We start from the raw sequence: 14902 nt of genomic DNA on the forward strand, positions 1-14902 counted from the left end.
TTTTATTACTCTCTGCTGTTATTAATCAAAATCATGTGGTTCCGTTATCTTGGAGGTGTCCATGTTTTTCCAGATACGGAAGCTTCCGCACAAGAACAACAACTGAAATATCACCTCCATCCCACAGCTCAGTTGGTTAGAGCGCCTGCATTCTGATTCCCCCGAGGGTTCGAGTCGCTTTATGCGTTCATTATCTTCCTCTGGCTGGCATGGCTTTATAATAGTGCAGGCTTTCAATAATGCAGGCTTTATGATATCAGGGGCAAATATACATTCAATCATTGTTCGATTGTTCCACTTGAATCGCTCGTTGTTTTTGGCAAGTCATAAATCAGTTCGCCTTCGGTCATTTACATCAGTTTAAGCTGGCTTACGTATCAAGGACACCTGTTCCCCATCGTAGAGGCAATGTAAGACGGTCGGACTGGAAAACATTCGAATAACCATCAGTTGACAGACTATGTATCCGACCATCAGATCAAATTATAGAACACATTTATACACACGCACATCACTTTTCCAACCAATTCGACACTATGACAACATCAAACGTTGAACGACTCTGCTATCATTGAGTGGTTGAACAGGTCCAAACTAATGCATGACCCAGGCTGTTGTTTAAATCAAGCATTCTTTCTCTGGAACTTGTAAACGGCGCTTGTTCGGACATGGTTTTGGAATCAGTGTGTTTTCAATCAGGTCAGAGCGCAGTAGTCTTTCATATTGGGTTTTGCGCACATGCTGGTCTGGCGCTCCCTCCTGCGGACGCACGTCCCGAGTCGTGATAGATATCGTGGTCCTTCTAATATAGGCCGATTTTCTGAGCCAGCAGTCTCTGCATGGGCGTTTAAAGTTATACACCATATTAGTGCGCTTTAGTTGGTTTTGGTCTTCCGGTCAGGTTGTTTTTCATCACACAGGTAGCTAGTTGTCTCACTCCTGCTGTAGATGGTAAGACTTATTTCAGTGTATTCGTCAGTCGGTGTGATGCTTTCCCTGACAGTGTTCTGCAAAACTTTTCCGTCCACCTTATATGACGGGAACATTTGATTTCGATAAAAAGGTCGATGTACCGGTTTCTTGTCGAGACGTTTCAGGTTTTGTCCATTCACGGCGGACCTTATCTCTTCGTCAATTGCGCTGTTGGAGTAGCCGTTATTAATGAGCAGTTACTTGCACCTTTCAAGTCCGTGGTGCGTCCTGGACCACTTGGAGCAACATTTTAGAGCGCGTTGTACAAACGAACGGATAACGGCCGTGCGGTAACACTCGTTCGCATAACGTCACCCGCTTGCCGCGTTCATACATCAGTACGTTTACGGCGCACTTTCGTCACAAGAGGTCCATCACTCGTATCCACATCGATGCCATGAAATGGTAAACGGTTGTCGACACTCAGGTCGGTTGTAAATCGTAACACCGATTGTCGATGCATAGCGACCGCTAGTTGGTGAACGTGGGCCTCGTCTGTGACATCAACAAATATGCCATTGACATCTCTGCGGTATAAAGGGCTTAAAAATTAGGTTTTTGAGGACTAGTTCTCCAGTCAGCACATATACATATAAGCAAACAAGCATCCCAGCGGTGACCCATTTGCGACGCCATCTACCTGACGGAAAAGTTTTCCGTTTGGGCAACGGAAGGGTGCCTCTGTGGTGCAGCATCGAAACATTTTTTTCGAGGATGGAACGTGGGTTTCAGTGGTGGCCTGCTTGGGTGATTCTGCACACAGTACAATATAATGTGGATTGTTTCATCCCGAAAAACTCTGTTGCCAGAAGTGGGAGAGAACCCCGTCAATAGAAACCGTCAAGCACATCGTGCAAACAACCTGATAAACGGCCTTGAGGTAACGCTCTAGGCATTCGCTAGTTGTGTTCATGCATTTACCAGCATCGGTAGGTCTATGGTGCGCTTGCCGTCACATAGGAAACCCGAGAAACCCTTAAAACACACTGATCCATCCTGCCCCAAAATACGCCGACAAATGGGCCCCTCTCCCGCTTTGGTCCACTTTCTTCTCGAAGTATGGGGGGATGTTGTTCCTCAAGTTGGGGCTGGATACCTTCCACCTGAATAGGAAACTACACCTCTGGCTGCAGGGCAGCTGGAAAATCGGAAATCTTCGTACAGATAATGAGCACAGCCTTAACGCGCGGTGCTTATGACCAGCAAGCCACCCGGGTGGAACTTAACCTTGAATATGATTATGTGCTTTACACGCTTACGCAGCTAACCATTCCAATGAAATCGGTGTGGCAATTCAAAACGCTTCAGCGAGAACTGCTGCAGGCTTGGGTGGCCGGGACACCCGGCTGCCTCTGTAGCGATAGTTAACAAAATACGGGGGGTCACCAAGTGTGTGCAGGTACTCATCACGCTGAATGCGTAAAACGAATGGCGAGTGTATGCTCAGTGAACTAAGGATAATTCAAGATTGTGCAGGGACTCGCAATTTTGCATGGTCACTCATTATGCTAATTGCAAGGTAATATTCCCCGGAGTTAAAGTGCTTTCGGCGTCAAAAACGAAAACGCACACGTGCCAGCTGTTGGAAATGTGCGGCCTAAGCATCATTCTATCTCTTTACCAGCAACACATAGATTATTACTGGTGGGGCACCAGGTCGCGGGTACATATGCGCGAACCAATTTGGTATCATTTAATGGCAAGCAAGATCAAATGTTCCAAAAGCTTTTGTCCAACAAAACCACTTGAATTCAATAGGCATAAGAAGTCAATGTTGCTATGCATGACTGTGAGTTCTAGGTAGGAGATGAGACCACAATTTTCTTGAAATTTAGCATTGGCCCACTCGGAGTTGACCGGAGAGAAGTAACCACAGTGATTATGCCCATACCTGCTCCCCCCCCCCACAATGATGAGATAACTCTGTCACCCCCATGCCTATGTGGGAGCCGGCCAGCATGCTCAGCCACGTGCTGGTTGTCAATTGGTTTCCTGAGAGGTTAAGAAGCACTGTTTTGCAGGGACCTGTATTACACAAGGCAAGGTCATCTTTTGTCATAATGCAAATCTGGCTGCATCTTTACAACCTCACACATACCTGAAAGATGGACTCTATTTCTATGAAATCAATGGTAATGGGGTACCACCATGTGCAGACTTCATCTAGCACCTGACCCTACAGAAATAATTGTTTTCAAACAGACAGCACTGCCAACATTCAGACCATAGGGACCTCGCACAATCCTAACTTCAAACAAAAAAAAAACTGCAATCTTATGAGAGTATACAGATGTGCATTCAGGTTATTCTTTCCAACCATTTTTGTCATCCCCAGAAAATTTTTAAAAATAGGTTGCAAGATGCCAAAGCTAGTCCTATCCTAACAACACAGATGCATCAGTGAAAGCTAAGGTCTGGTTAATGATTGCTGGTTGGTTGACCAGACAGCCAAATATGATGTCACAGGATGGTCCCCTGAAGGCTCGTCTACCTTCTGCATTTGTTATGCTGAGGAATTTGTGTGAGGTTTAGAGATACAGTAGTGATGATCAGTCAATCTAACTTCTCCTAATCCAACAAAAACAACATTTTTTGATACATTACATGCAACCACTGCCAGGAAAGTATCAATTAGCCTCAGGTTGGACAGGTAGGTGCAGGAGCAGGTGCAGGAATAGGCTTAGAGTTGCAGGTAAGGTTACATTACATTATGTAATGCAACCAAATAAAATGTGAGTAACATCATATAAATTATATCCCATCATTAATTTCATCTATTTGCTGATTTCCCTGTGATGTAATAAACAATTTGAAAGATGCAACCATCAGCTCACATTCACATTAGTCTCATCCTTGATTTAGAGGCAAACATGGCGACTGGTGCTCGCAGCAGCTAAATGGCAGGAGCTGCACATGTTGGTTTTAAACAAATATTTAATATTGTGGGAAAACCAATACTGCATATCTGTAAAAGCATGATAGGCATGTTCATATTGCCTGTAGAATATTGCCTATCAATCTCAAACAGATGGCACCATTCACAGTAAGAGAGGCAACAAAAAATGGCTGTAACAGATAATGGGTGATGGTTGATGAGTCAGCTCAGCATGGGCAGGTGCTGCTATCCACCCTGCTGTGTTGAACAAGAAAATGTCAGGCTATGTTCAGTTCAAAAATATCACATCCAAAACATTGTCAGCCCTATTAGGCAAGACATCATTTTTTATAGGAAATCCTCCTTAGCTCAAGTGCCCAGCAAAACATACAATAGTAAGCAATCAATAGGTAAATCCAGCAAGATCATACAGAACATCCAAGTGCTGCTTTGAGGGAAAGTTAAAGGCCATTTAGGTAGAGTTATATAGTTAGGCATGCAGGTGGGTAGGTACAAAAGAATGTTGGTGCAAATGCATGAAGGTAGGTGGATACTGTGCCTAGGTAGCTTAGAATGCGCCATAGTACCAGGGTATTCAGGATGGATGCAAATGACTCACACAGGCAGATCACAACTAAATAAGCACGTACCTGCTTACCATTTATGCATTCAATTCAATGCGACATTTTTCCTTCGCTTGGCATTTGAAATTGGGAGACATGGGCAACGCATGGACAGCACGCAATGAATAGCCCAGCGTACAACACACCCAAGGCCGCCTTTACCTCCCGCCAGCAGACCTAGCGCGCGAGCACCCACGGACAAACGCGCGCAGATCACAACTGATGCAAAGTGCAAAGATCGTGGCAGAGCGGTAAAGCCGTCCGATGATTCTCGTTTCATGCCGGCTTAATGTTTGCGTGACATCACTGGTACTGAGACTTCAAGGCGCGGCGGGATGTCAGATGTCGGACGTAACGCTGCGAACAAACGAAACATGAAATACTCAAATAGATGATGAGAAAACCGCTATCAGGACTCATTCGCTATGGGTGGAGTTGGGGGGGGGGGGGGGGGGGGGGCAGGAGCATCGGGATGTCTTCGTTCCCATGACGAGCAAGCGGTTGATGGCAGGATACCGGCCTCACGTGCCGATCAGAAGAGACGAGTGAGTCCAGTGCTTGTTCCCTGGATCCAACCTTGCATGACTTCTATACTGCTTAAATTAGAGACTTTTATAAATTATACAAAGATTTATACACATATTGCGCTTAATTAAGATAAAGTGAGCTAGATCTGGTGAGAAAAAAATAGGGGGTGGATTGTTGGGCTTGCGTTTTGGTCCCCCAATAATTTACAAAAATTGACACCCCCGACGACCAGAATGGTAATAGTAAGAGTGGCGAGCGTGGGGGGTCTGCTGTCTACTGCACCTATTTTTTCACGCTAGATGCACGAGATGCGCCATGCTCGGTCCGTGTCGTTCTTTATTGATCAGTCCGTGCCTGCTTGTGGGGCCGGTCGTTCTCGGTTAATTTCTGCCTACATTTCGGTGCACTCGGTCTGTGCCTGTCCCTCTGGCCGCCCGTCCTCAGTCCGCGCCTGAGCGCGGGGCCAACAGTGCTCGGTCTCTGTCTGTATAATCACCGTGAGTGTCGAGCTACGTGTGTTGCGATCTTGAGATGTTTGTATGTTGCTATGTTTAGCGTGTGTGTGTGTGTGTCATTGGGGCTTTACGACGCACTCAGCTGCTGAGGTTATGTGGCGTCGCCTGCCTCTCACCCTGGTAGGATGGGCGAGCACCGCGGGGAATCGAACCCCGTACCTCTGGCTTCCCAGACGCGCCGTGGTCAACGCAGACGCGTTAACCACTACACTACCGGCACCCCGCTATGTTTAGTGTCGAAGTGGAATGTGGGAAGAGCGATATATTGTCAAATTGGGGTTCAGAGCACGATATGCACCTGGAAATCAGTTTTTTACCGGAATATTGCTAATTGTAAAACTGATAGATGTCTCGCTGCGTTCCATACGAGTGGCAGTGCGCTCCAATAATGGCATTTATTTCACTCCAGGGCATAGCTTGTTTGCCCACGACCACTCAAACGTCGCGATGGTGTGCACCCACACACCGTCATGTGTGTGAAATCACTTGGACAGCATGCAAGCCCGTGTGGACCTGGTTCATGTTTGGCTGTGTTTTGGTGTCGGTCGCCATTGGTTCACTCGCCCGTGGCAACAGTTGTGCCTCGTAACAAAACACGACCTTTCCTTTTTCATACAACCGCCCGTAACGTGTACTACTCAAATTCGCAAAGACAACATGACGATCAGCACGCAGCTTCGCATGCTGGCCGGTTCCTGCACAGGCACAAGAGTAATCAAAATATTCTCCTAGATTGGAGATAGACATTTCGATCACCTCTTCCTAGTCAACGCCCATCGGACCAATGCTAAATTTTATGAAAGTTTGGAGCCATCTCCTCCCCAGTCCCCGCGTTCCTGGGTACTCATTAAATTCTAACGCTTATTGAATTTAAACGACTTTGTTAGATATAGGTTCGCAAAGCACATGATCACGATTGTCTCTTAATTATATATAATCGGTTTGCGTATGTGCACACTTACCAGCAATAATCTACCTAAGAAGGTATAAGGAAGACCAATGTTCAGACTGCATCTTCCGAGCAGTTTACGTGTGCACGTTTTGATATTTCACGTTGATAGCATTTTAACCGCTAAACATGTTAAGTTGCAAAAACGCATCATCATACTCACCATTCATTCTACGCATTCAGCCTCCTGGTTTATGCACCTACCCCAATTTCTTTATCAGTATAGAGGCAGACCGATGTTCCGGCCACCTGTGCCAACAGCAATTCTCGCGAAAATGTTTTGAATTGCCACAGCGATTTTATTGTAATGGTTGACTACATAGACTTGTAAGGCACATCATATTGAAAGTTTAGTTCCAAGCGATTGGCTCGCTGGTCATATGCACCGCACTCATAGAATTCGTTCCTTACCTGCACAAAGATTTCCGATTTTCCAGCTGCCCCGCAGTCAGGGATGTAGTTTCCTATTTAGTCAGAGGTCTCCAGCCCCAACTTGAGACCCAGCCGCCCCCCCCCCCTTCATCTTTGAGGAGAAAGTGGATCAAATCCAGAAAAATCCGTTTTTCACCGTATGTTTTGAGTAGGTCGCCCGCCCCGACTCGCGCCGCCATGCCCCACGGCTGGCGGCCGCGGCGCATCGAATTCTCAGCACCAGTGACGTCAGCGCCCCGTACAGGGTTGGTAGAAACCCAACTTCTTGCAAACTTTAAGTACGGCATCCCCCTGGAAGACTGCATCTACTGGATGAGCATCCGGGACCTTACCTGTACACCTATCGATTGCTAGTTTATGTGCCGTCGAAGCGTAGGAACTTCAGTTTGGTTTTGCACTTACAAAAGCTTGATATAAGGGCGTGATTGGAGTTGCAATGTTTCGTCTTGTAAGGATTTATCTGCAATGTGGCATACTATCCTAGAATGTTATATAATGAATATATATGTTGGTGGAACTTCGTGTATTTCATGGAGGGGCTGGACGCATGAGCTTTGCCCATGCTATTCCTGAGGCGTATTTGTTCACGAATGTTGCCTATTCTGCGATCATAATTTGGACCAACGAAAGCCCAAGCCCGAGTCCAAGGAAACCAAGGGATGAAATTGATTTGTTGGCATTGTTAGGCCAAAAGTTTGTACGTTGAGTTTACAACCTTCGATATGTCAGGAAATCCTGGCTGAATGTCACTGTTCTGCTTAACGAGTGTATTGAGGATATTCAATATTATGAGCTGCGCTCATCCTCAAGAGCTCGTCTGTTGAAGATGAGCACGGGACAGCAGATGAATGTTGATATTTTTTGTCGCGCTTCTTCATAGAGGTTTCAAGCTTCCGGGAAACCCAAGAAACCGACTTTGCATCCTGTTTCGAATCAATGACAGATCATTTACTGGAGAAAAACCAACGGCTGTTTGGCTACAGCACCCGCCTGTCAGTGCATACCACTGCACGTGCTCACAAATGGTGCCGCTTCGAGACGCTCCAGGAAGCTGCGATAAAGCAGCGATTTCAAACGGTTGTTGGACTTCCTCTGCAATTGCCAGCTACTGGGGCTAAAGAATATACTTCATCGAATGACGGGATGACAGTGCTCCAGGACTGTCTAAATGTAATGGCCTTATCCTGCATGTAATCGAACAATGCAGGCAGGGGTATATCCTGAGGGTGGTCAGGAGAAGACATGGGGCCATGCCTCTTGGGTCCCTCATGAGCCACCCACTTGGGCCACACCAAAACTTTATTTGGAAACCACACAGCCTTTATTTGTAAGGGGCCCCAAATTCCAGAGACACCGCAAAGGGTTCCACATTTTCATTTTCGAGAGGCACCAAATTCCAGAAGCAATACTCTATATATGCCTTGTCTGTTTGACAAAATCCTGGACCGGCCCATTCGGCAAAGGAGCACTAAAACCATCGTTTCCGACACCATCACTTTTATGTTCAAGAGACGCCCAATTCCGGAAGACATCACAAAGGGCGGCAAACCTTCATTCTCAGCAATGTTATGCCTCCCACCCCAAGCGAAATCCTGGAACAGTTGCTCAGGCAAGGTGTACCAAAATCTTTATTTCGAGTCTCCATGAACTTCATTTTCGAGAAGGTTTTCTGTGCCTTTCACCGTGACGAAACTCCTGATCGGTCGCTTCTTTGGCGTTTAGGAAAGTGGCACCAGCAATTCTCATTTTGGGGAGCAATAATCTTTCTATTCACATTGCAGCTTTTCAGGGCTTTATTTTACTTGAGTTTGTGGGTATTGTGTTATATTAATGCCCTTCTTTCATACCAAACTGGACTTCCCCACAAAATCTTAAACTATCCTAACTTCAAAGAACTGAAAGAGCGTTGGGAGCCAGACTGCACATTGCGAAGGATGAGCAACATGCAGCGGTAGCCGAGCCAAATATTGGGAGTGCGGCCCCAACACTGAGGGGCGCCCCTTCAACATTGGGGTGGCATGGCTCCTCAAAGGGATACAAATTTCCTACCCTATATGTATATATATATATATATATATATATATATATATTATATATATGTATATATATATATATATATATATATATATGTATATATGTATATGTGTGTGTGTGTGTGTGTGTGTGTGTGTGTGAATGGAGCTTTGCGTTTTTCACTGGGGCTGAATTCATGAGCTTTGTTCAGCCTATTTCCCAAACACATTTTTTCGCGGATTTTGTCCGCTTTATTCAGGTCATGATTTGGACTCGATGACATAAAGAAAGGCCTTCGGCTCCCGATTTTTCGGTGTTATGAGCTCCAAGCTCTTGTGATGAGTTAACGACCTTCAGCATACCAGTGCGCGCTACTTAAACGACGTTTTAGTGTTTAGCTTTTGGTTCTATTGATGGTACTCAGTATTTTGATGTGCTCATACTCACATCTCGTCTCACGTATCATACCTTCCGAATGTTTGGTATACTGATTTGCTGTCGTCAAAGACGGATTATCTGCTGGAGAAAAAAAAAACATTTCGGCACAGCACCTGCCCGTCATAGTGGCCACCGCACGTGCTCACCAATGGTACCGTTTCGAGGCGCTCTAGGAGGCTGCAGGAAAGCGATTTTTACCTGTTGGGGTCCTCCTAGAAGCATCAGTGTCTGTGGCTAAAGGAGATATTTAATTGAATGATGTGCTGGCAATGCGCCAGAACTGTCGAAGTTTTACTGTCTAACCCTTTTGCTTGAAATCGAACAATGCTGTGCAAACAGGGGAGAATCAGGAGGGGGCGTGGGGCCATGCCACGTACCCCCTTGAGCCGCTCATAAATTTGTGTTGCCCCTTCGTGACACCCAAATGTCATGGTGAGGATACACCAAAAACTTTCATTTAGGAATCACATAGCTCTCATTTTAAGGCACACCATTTCCAGGGTCACCTCAAAATGTTCCACACCTCGTTTTCAAAAGGTACCGAATTCCAGGGGCACTACAATATTCGTGCCATGTTCACTTGGCGAAACCCTGGGTTAGTCCATTCGGAAAACGAGCAAAAAACTATCAGCTCGGGCACAAAGCCTTTTATTTTTAAGGGACACCTGATGCAAGAGGGCACCGCAAGGTCCACCAAACCTGCATTCTAAGAGGCGCCAAATTCTACGGGAACAACAATGTTACGCTTCCCAGCCCGAACCAAATCCTGGATCGATTCTCTGGCCGAGGGGGCACCACAAAAGCTTAATTTCAGGGAACCGTTACCCTTATTTCCCAGAGAAATTGATATGCCTTTCATCCGAACGAAATTCCTCATGCACGAAGACCTGCGATAGGGGTCTATAGAACTTGTCCATTGCGGGTGTTTTGGCCCTCTTGGTGTTATAGTGTGACCTTGCATCTGGCCCCCGACCGTTATAGTTAGGCCAAATAAGGAATGAAATCAAACAATTCAGGACAAGGGAAGAACAATCGCATTGGTTACTAAAAAATGCGTCAACGCACAAACCTTGACCTATGTTATCTATAATTCCAGCACATGCATGTACTGTGCGGGAAGTAATTGAGCATTTGTACATCGGAACAAGTTAAACTGGTTCCCCGGCAGGCACAGAAAATCGAATGAGCTCCCTTAAAACCTTTGAACGTGACTGAAGTTATGCCTTCATAAGTGCATATCATGCGTGCGTGCGCGCGTGCGTGCGTGCGTACATGTGTGTGTGTGCGTGTGTGTGTGTGTGTGTGTGTGTGTGTGTGTGTGTGTGTGTGTGTGTGTGTGTGTGTGTGTGTGTGCGTGTGTGCGTGCTTGCGTGCCTGCCTGCGTGCGGACCTGCATATGTGTGCACGCGTGCGTACGCGTACGTGTGTGTGTGTGCGCGTGTATGTGTGTGCGTGCGTATGTGTGAGTGCGCGCGTATGTGTGTGTGTGTGTGTGTGTACGCGCACGGGTATCGATTTGTATTCTTTTGGGTGGGCCACCCAAGGGCTCTCCCACCTCTTCCGAACTTAAAATCACTTATTCAGGTTCTTGGGTGTTAATATTTGACATCTTTCACGGCCCGGTAAGACGTCATGGCAAAATAAGCCAACTTGCTGCAGCCTGTTGCAACTGGAAACATCACTGAATGATGCCTGAATACTGGAACAATAGCACATTACTAGATCAGAGTCCACAGGGCATTCAAGTGTTTAGTCAGATACATGAAGTATGCAGGGACAGCAGAAAATACTCAGGTGAGCACGGTACGAGCACGGAGTTTTAACTTTCATTAGTTTCCACGGACTCCACCCGACGAGCGACACCACCTTCTAAACCAGTAGTGGCAATTGTCTAACAATTACCACCAAAACAACACCAGCCATGTTTTACATGCCTCACGCGAGTGCTCCATTGCCGCCTGTCCCTTCTTCCCCTCGCAGCTACCAGTCAGAGTTTTCCGTGACAGCCTTTAATGGTCGCCAACATCAAGTTACACTCTTTACTCCACGTCCAACAACGTCTGAGCACATATCACATCGACCCTGCGTTGAATACCGAAACCTGGCCTCGGCAATCGATGCCGAAGTAATTGATTATGATGTCCGACGATAACATCTTCCGCTGAAATAGAGCGAAGAAACGTATAAGAGCAGGGCTGCTATAGCTTCCTATTCAGCTGGAGAGGAAGAGGGTCTTGAACTTCATAACGTTGAGATCAAAGCTGGCCAGATCCGGGAAAACTGTTGTTTTGGGTATTTATAGCTACGTTTTCCCAGCTCAGTCCCATCCCCTTCCTATTTCCCGAAGCTACGCCCATTGGTAGGGGCTTTACGATTGTGAAACGCAACGGATTCGCCACCAGATTACTCAAGCGTCAGGTCTGGGACTGAGACCCATTTCCCAAGCAGGGACCAGGTCGGGGCCCGCGATTGACATTGGCCTGAGCCCCTGAGTCAATGGGGAGGGAGGGAGGGGGCCTCCTGTGTCAGTCAGGGGACCAGAATGCCTTACATGGGCCCCGCATTGGCAGAGAGCCTAGAGCCGCCCCAGGATAGTGCTCGAATGGCCCGCAGAGGGGACTGAAGGGCCTCTGGGAACCGACGATCAAGTACCCAGCTGGTCCATCCGCATTATCAAAATCATCAACATAGGTAACCATTGCGCACTTTTCATAGGGATAACACGAAAGCTCGTTTGAAGTTAATTTGAACAAGGCTAGTTCGACGATGCCCTCCTGTTGTCACGCTCAGCTCAGGTAAGGACGCATTCAGGACTTACCTTAGAGGGATTGCCAAATTTCCTGCGCTCTACTGTGGATTTGGACCAAATTCTCCTAAAATCATCCAGTATCTAGTGTAAGCCCCTTAGCTTCAGGGCGGCGGGCTTGTTAGATGTTCTTTCGCCCCGAGAGATGACACCAACTTTAACCATGTCCGGACTGAATGCACTATCTCGAATATCTTTTTTTTCAAATAATACTGAAAACTAATGGTCTCGAGAAGAAGTTCATAATAACAAAACGATGCTTCTATCATCACATAGCAATGCATGTGCACATCAGTTATCTAAATGCGATGCAATACACTGCGTTGAATGGGCGTCATGCTGTCTCTGGATAAAATGCAAAAACCGTCCCGTTCTTGTACTCCGTCTCTCTCCGTCTCCGTTGAAAAGCATGGGGGCGCGGAGAACTTTCGAGTGGTTGTGTCAGGATGAAATATGAATTTGTCGAGAAATTTTCGCTTGTGTTCTTTCAACCTGCATGCAATGGGACGCCGCTCATTGGACATCATTTTCCAAAATTCGGTATTCTTGGGACATCCCATTGCACATCCTGCGTATAAGCCAGCACGACCACAAGATATCCCAACGACCAAGTTGCCGTTACTTCGTGGAAGACGCGCTGAAACAGGGGAAGCGATGGACCGTCTTTTTAACGCCGCACTGCCGGGTTCAACCAAACTGTCTCGTGAGCTACATGGTTCGAAACTCCGACATGTTCCCTTTTTGGTGCCCACAATGAGCACAAAGTCACCGGAGATGACTGAAAGTCACAAAAAAGCTTATATAGTTTTAAATATTAAAAAGACCGACTTAATGCTGCACTTCTGACTCAATCAGCCAAGGCCAAATGGCTCTCTAACCTTAAACTGCTTACGGCTTAAAGAGGCGGGCTGGGACATCAAACCGACAGGCCCTGTCCATGACAGGCAGGCGCCACTTGCAGTTTCCTGCTCGCTCATGTGGATCTGTGCGCCGTCTGACCGTCCGTTACTCGTTAGTGTCGATGTCCAGTGCGCCGTCTGACCGTACGTTACCCGTCAGTTCCGATGTCCAGTACGCCGTCTGACCGTACATTATACGTCAGTGCCGATGTCCAGTGCACAGTCTGACCGTCCGTCAATCGTCAGTGCCCATGTCCAGTGCGCCGTCTGACCGTCCGTTATTCGCCAGTTCCGATGTCCAGTGCGCCGCCTGACCGTCCGTTATTCGTCAGTTCCAATGCCCAGTGCGCTGTCTGACCGTACATTATACGTCAGTGCCGATGTCCAGTGCGCAGTCTGACCGTCCGTCAATCGTCAGTTCCGATGTCTAGTGGGCTGTCTAACCGTCCGTCACTCGTCGGTTCCGATGTCCAGTGCACCGTCTGACCTATTGTTAATCCCGAGATCCCGGCATTTTGAGAGGTTCATTCCCGGAACATCCCGGGACAGCGGCATTGAGCATTTCTTTTATAAAAACGCCGACAATTCAAGGTTTTCCTTAACCATCGTATATGGCGCATGCCTACCATCTTCCCCGCTGTCAATGAAGCAAGTTTTACCATATCAAAGCCTCAGAAAGCAGAAAGTTTAGAGCAATATATCGTAATGGGCCTTCGTTTTCTTCGCTCCAGACAATGTAAAGCATGCGAGTTACGTTCACCATATATTTCTCGATTGTTTTTTTCGAGTCAGGACGCAGTAGCCCTCTCTATTGTAATCCAGCCAGCATGATGCCGCTGTTCTGGTCGTATAAGTATTTTGTTACGGCAGGAACACTTCAAGAAGCAAATGACATTAACAACATCTTTGTCGCGGCTCGACCACACTTTAATGACGATACTCCCGACAACGGAAAACACGCGTTCCGACATCACTTGTAGATACTATGCCCATCCTTCCGGAGACGGGAAAGTTTTCTAATAATTTCCTGATGGCCTTGACCCCAGAAGAAGAATAAAGGAAGCTCATCTTGGACGCAAATGAACTGTGGTCTGCAATCCGAAATTCTAACCTCACCTAGAGATTATTCAAGCATACGCTGAAGCAAATGTGCTGGTTCAATACGATTTACGCCAATCACTTTTGGATCTACATCTTTCCAATCTCTATCTGCGGACGAGCTGTTGTGAAGTGATCAAATAACCCCTACCGCATGTAACTGTCTCTGACACGCTGTCATCAGTGGGCACCGTCCGTATTAAATACAAAATTGTCCGTTTTGACTATTTTTACCTTCTACCATCATTGCAAAAATTTAGCACAATGAGTATCTACACATCCGCAACAAGCACGCCTGTCCTGTTTTGTGGGCGAATGCATACTTTTCAATGAATATCAGGGTAGTTGAACTTCAACAGGCGTTAAGTAGCACCAGCCAAGCTTGTGCAGGCGGCCACCGGCAGCCAGCCGCTCGTACCCATGACGACGGAGCGTGGCGCATTGCAGGTCCCTATCTCTATCGGCTGCGAATCTTTATGTGACCTGACGCCAGTTCTTCGGGCCCTCATGCCCGCCAACCGGGCTTGTGATTGTTGGTTTCGGTGTGCCGTCCGGGCCCGTCTTCGGGGATTATCGAGCACTTTCCTTGGTCGGCTCGGGGCCGTTTCAAGCACAGGACCCTCTGTTAGGAGCTGTGGGCCCCTGGCAGATGTAAGGCCCCCGACAAATGTAATTCACTGTCCCCGGCTTTACAGCTGATAGGGAAGTGAATCGTCAAGCCCATACGATATAGAGCCGACTGCGCGCTTCTGGT

Source organism: Pollicipes pollicipes, unplaced genomic scaffold (assembly GCF_011947565.3).
Source record: "Pollicipes pollicipes isolate AB1234 unplaced genomic scaffold, Ppol_2.1 Scaffold_3447;HRSCAF=4054_pilon_pilon_pilon, whole genome shotgun sequence".
In the NCBI taxonomy this organism is placed as follows: domain Eukaryota; kingdom Metazoa; phylum Arthropoda; class Thecostraca; order Pollicipedomorpha; family Pollicipedidae; genus Pollicipes; species Pollicipes pollicipes.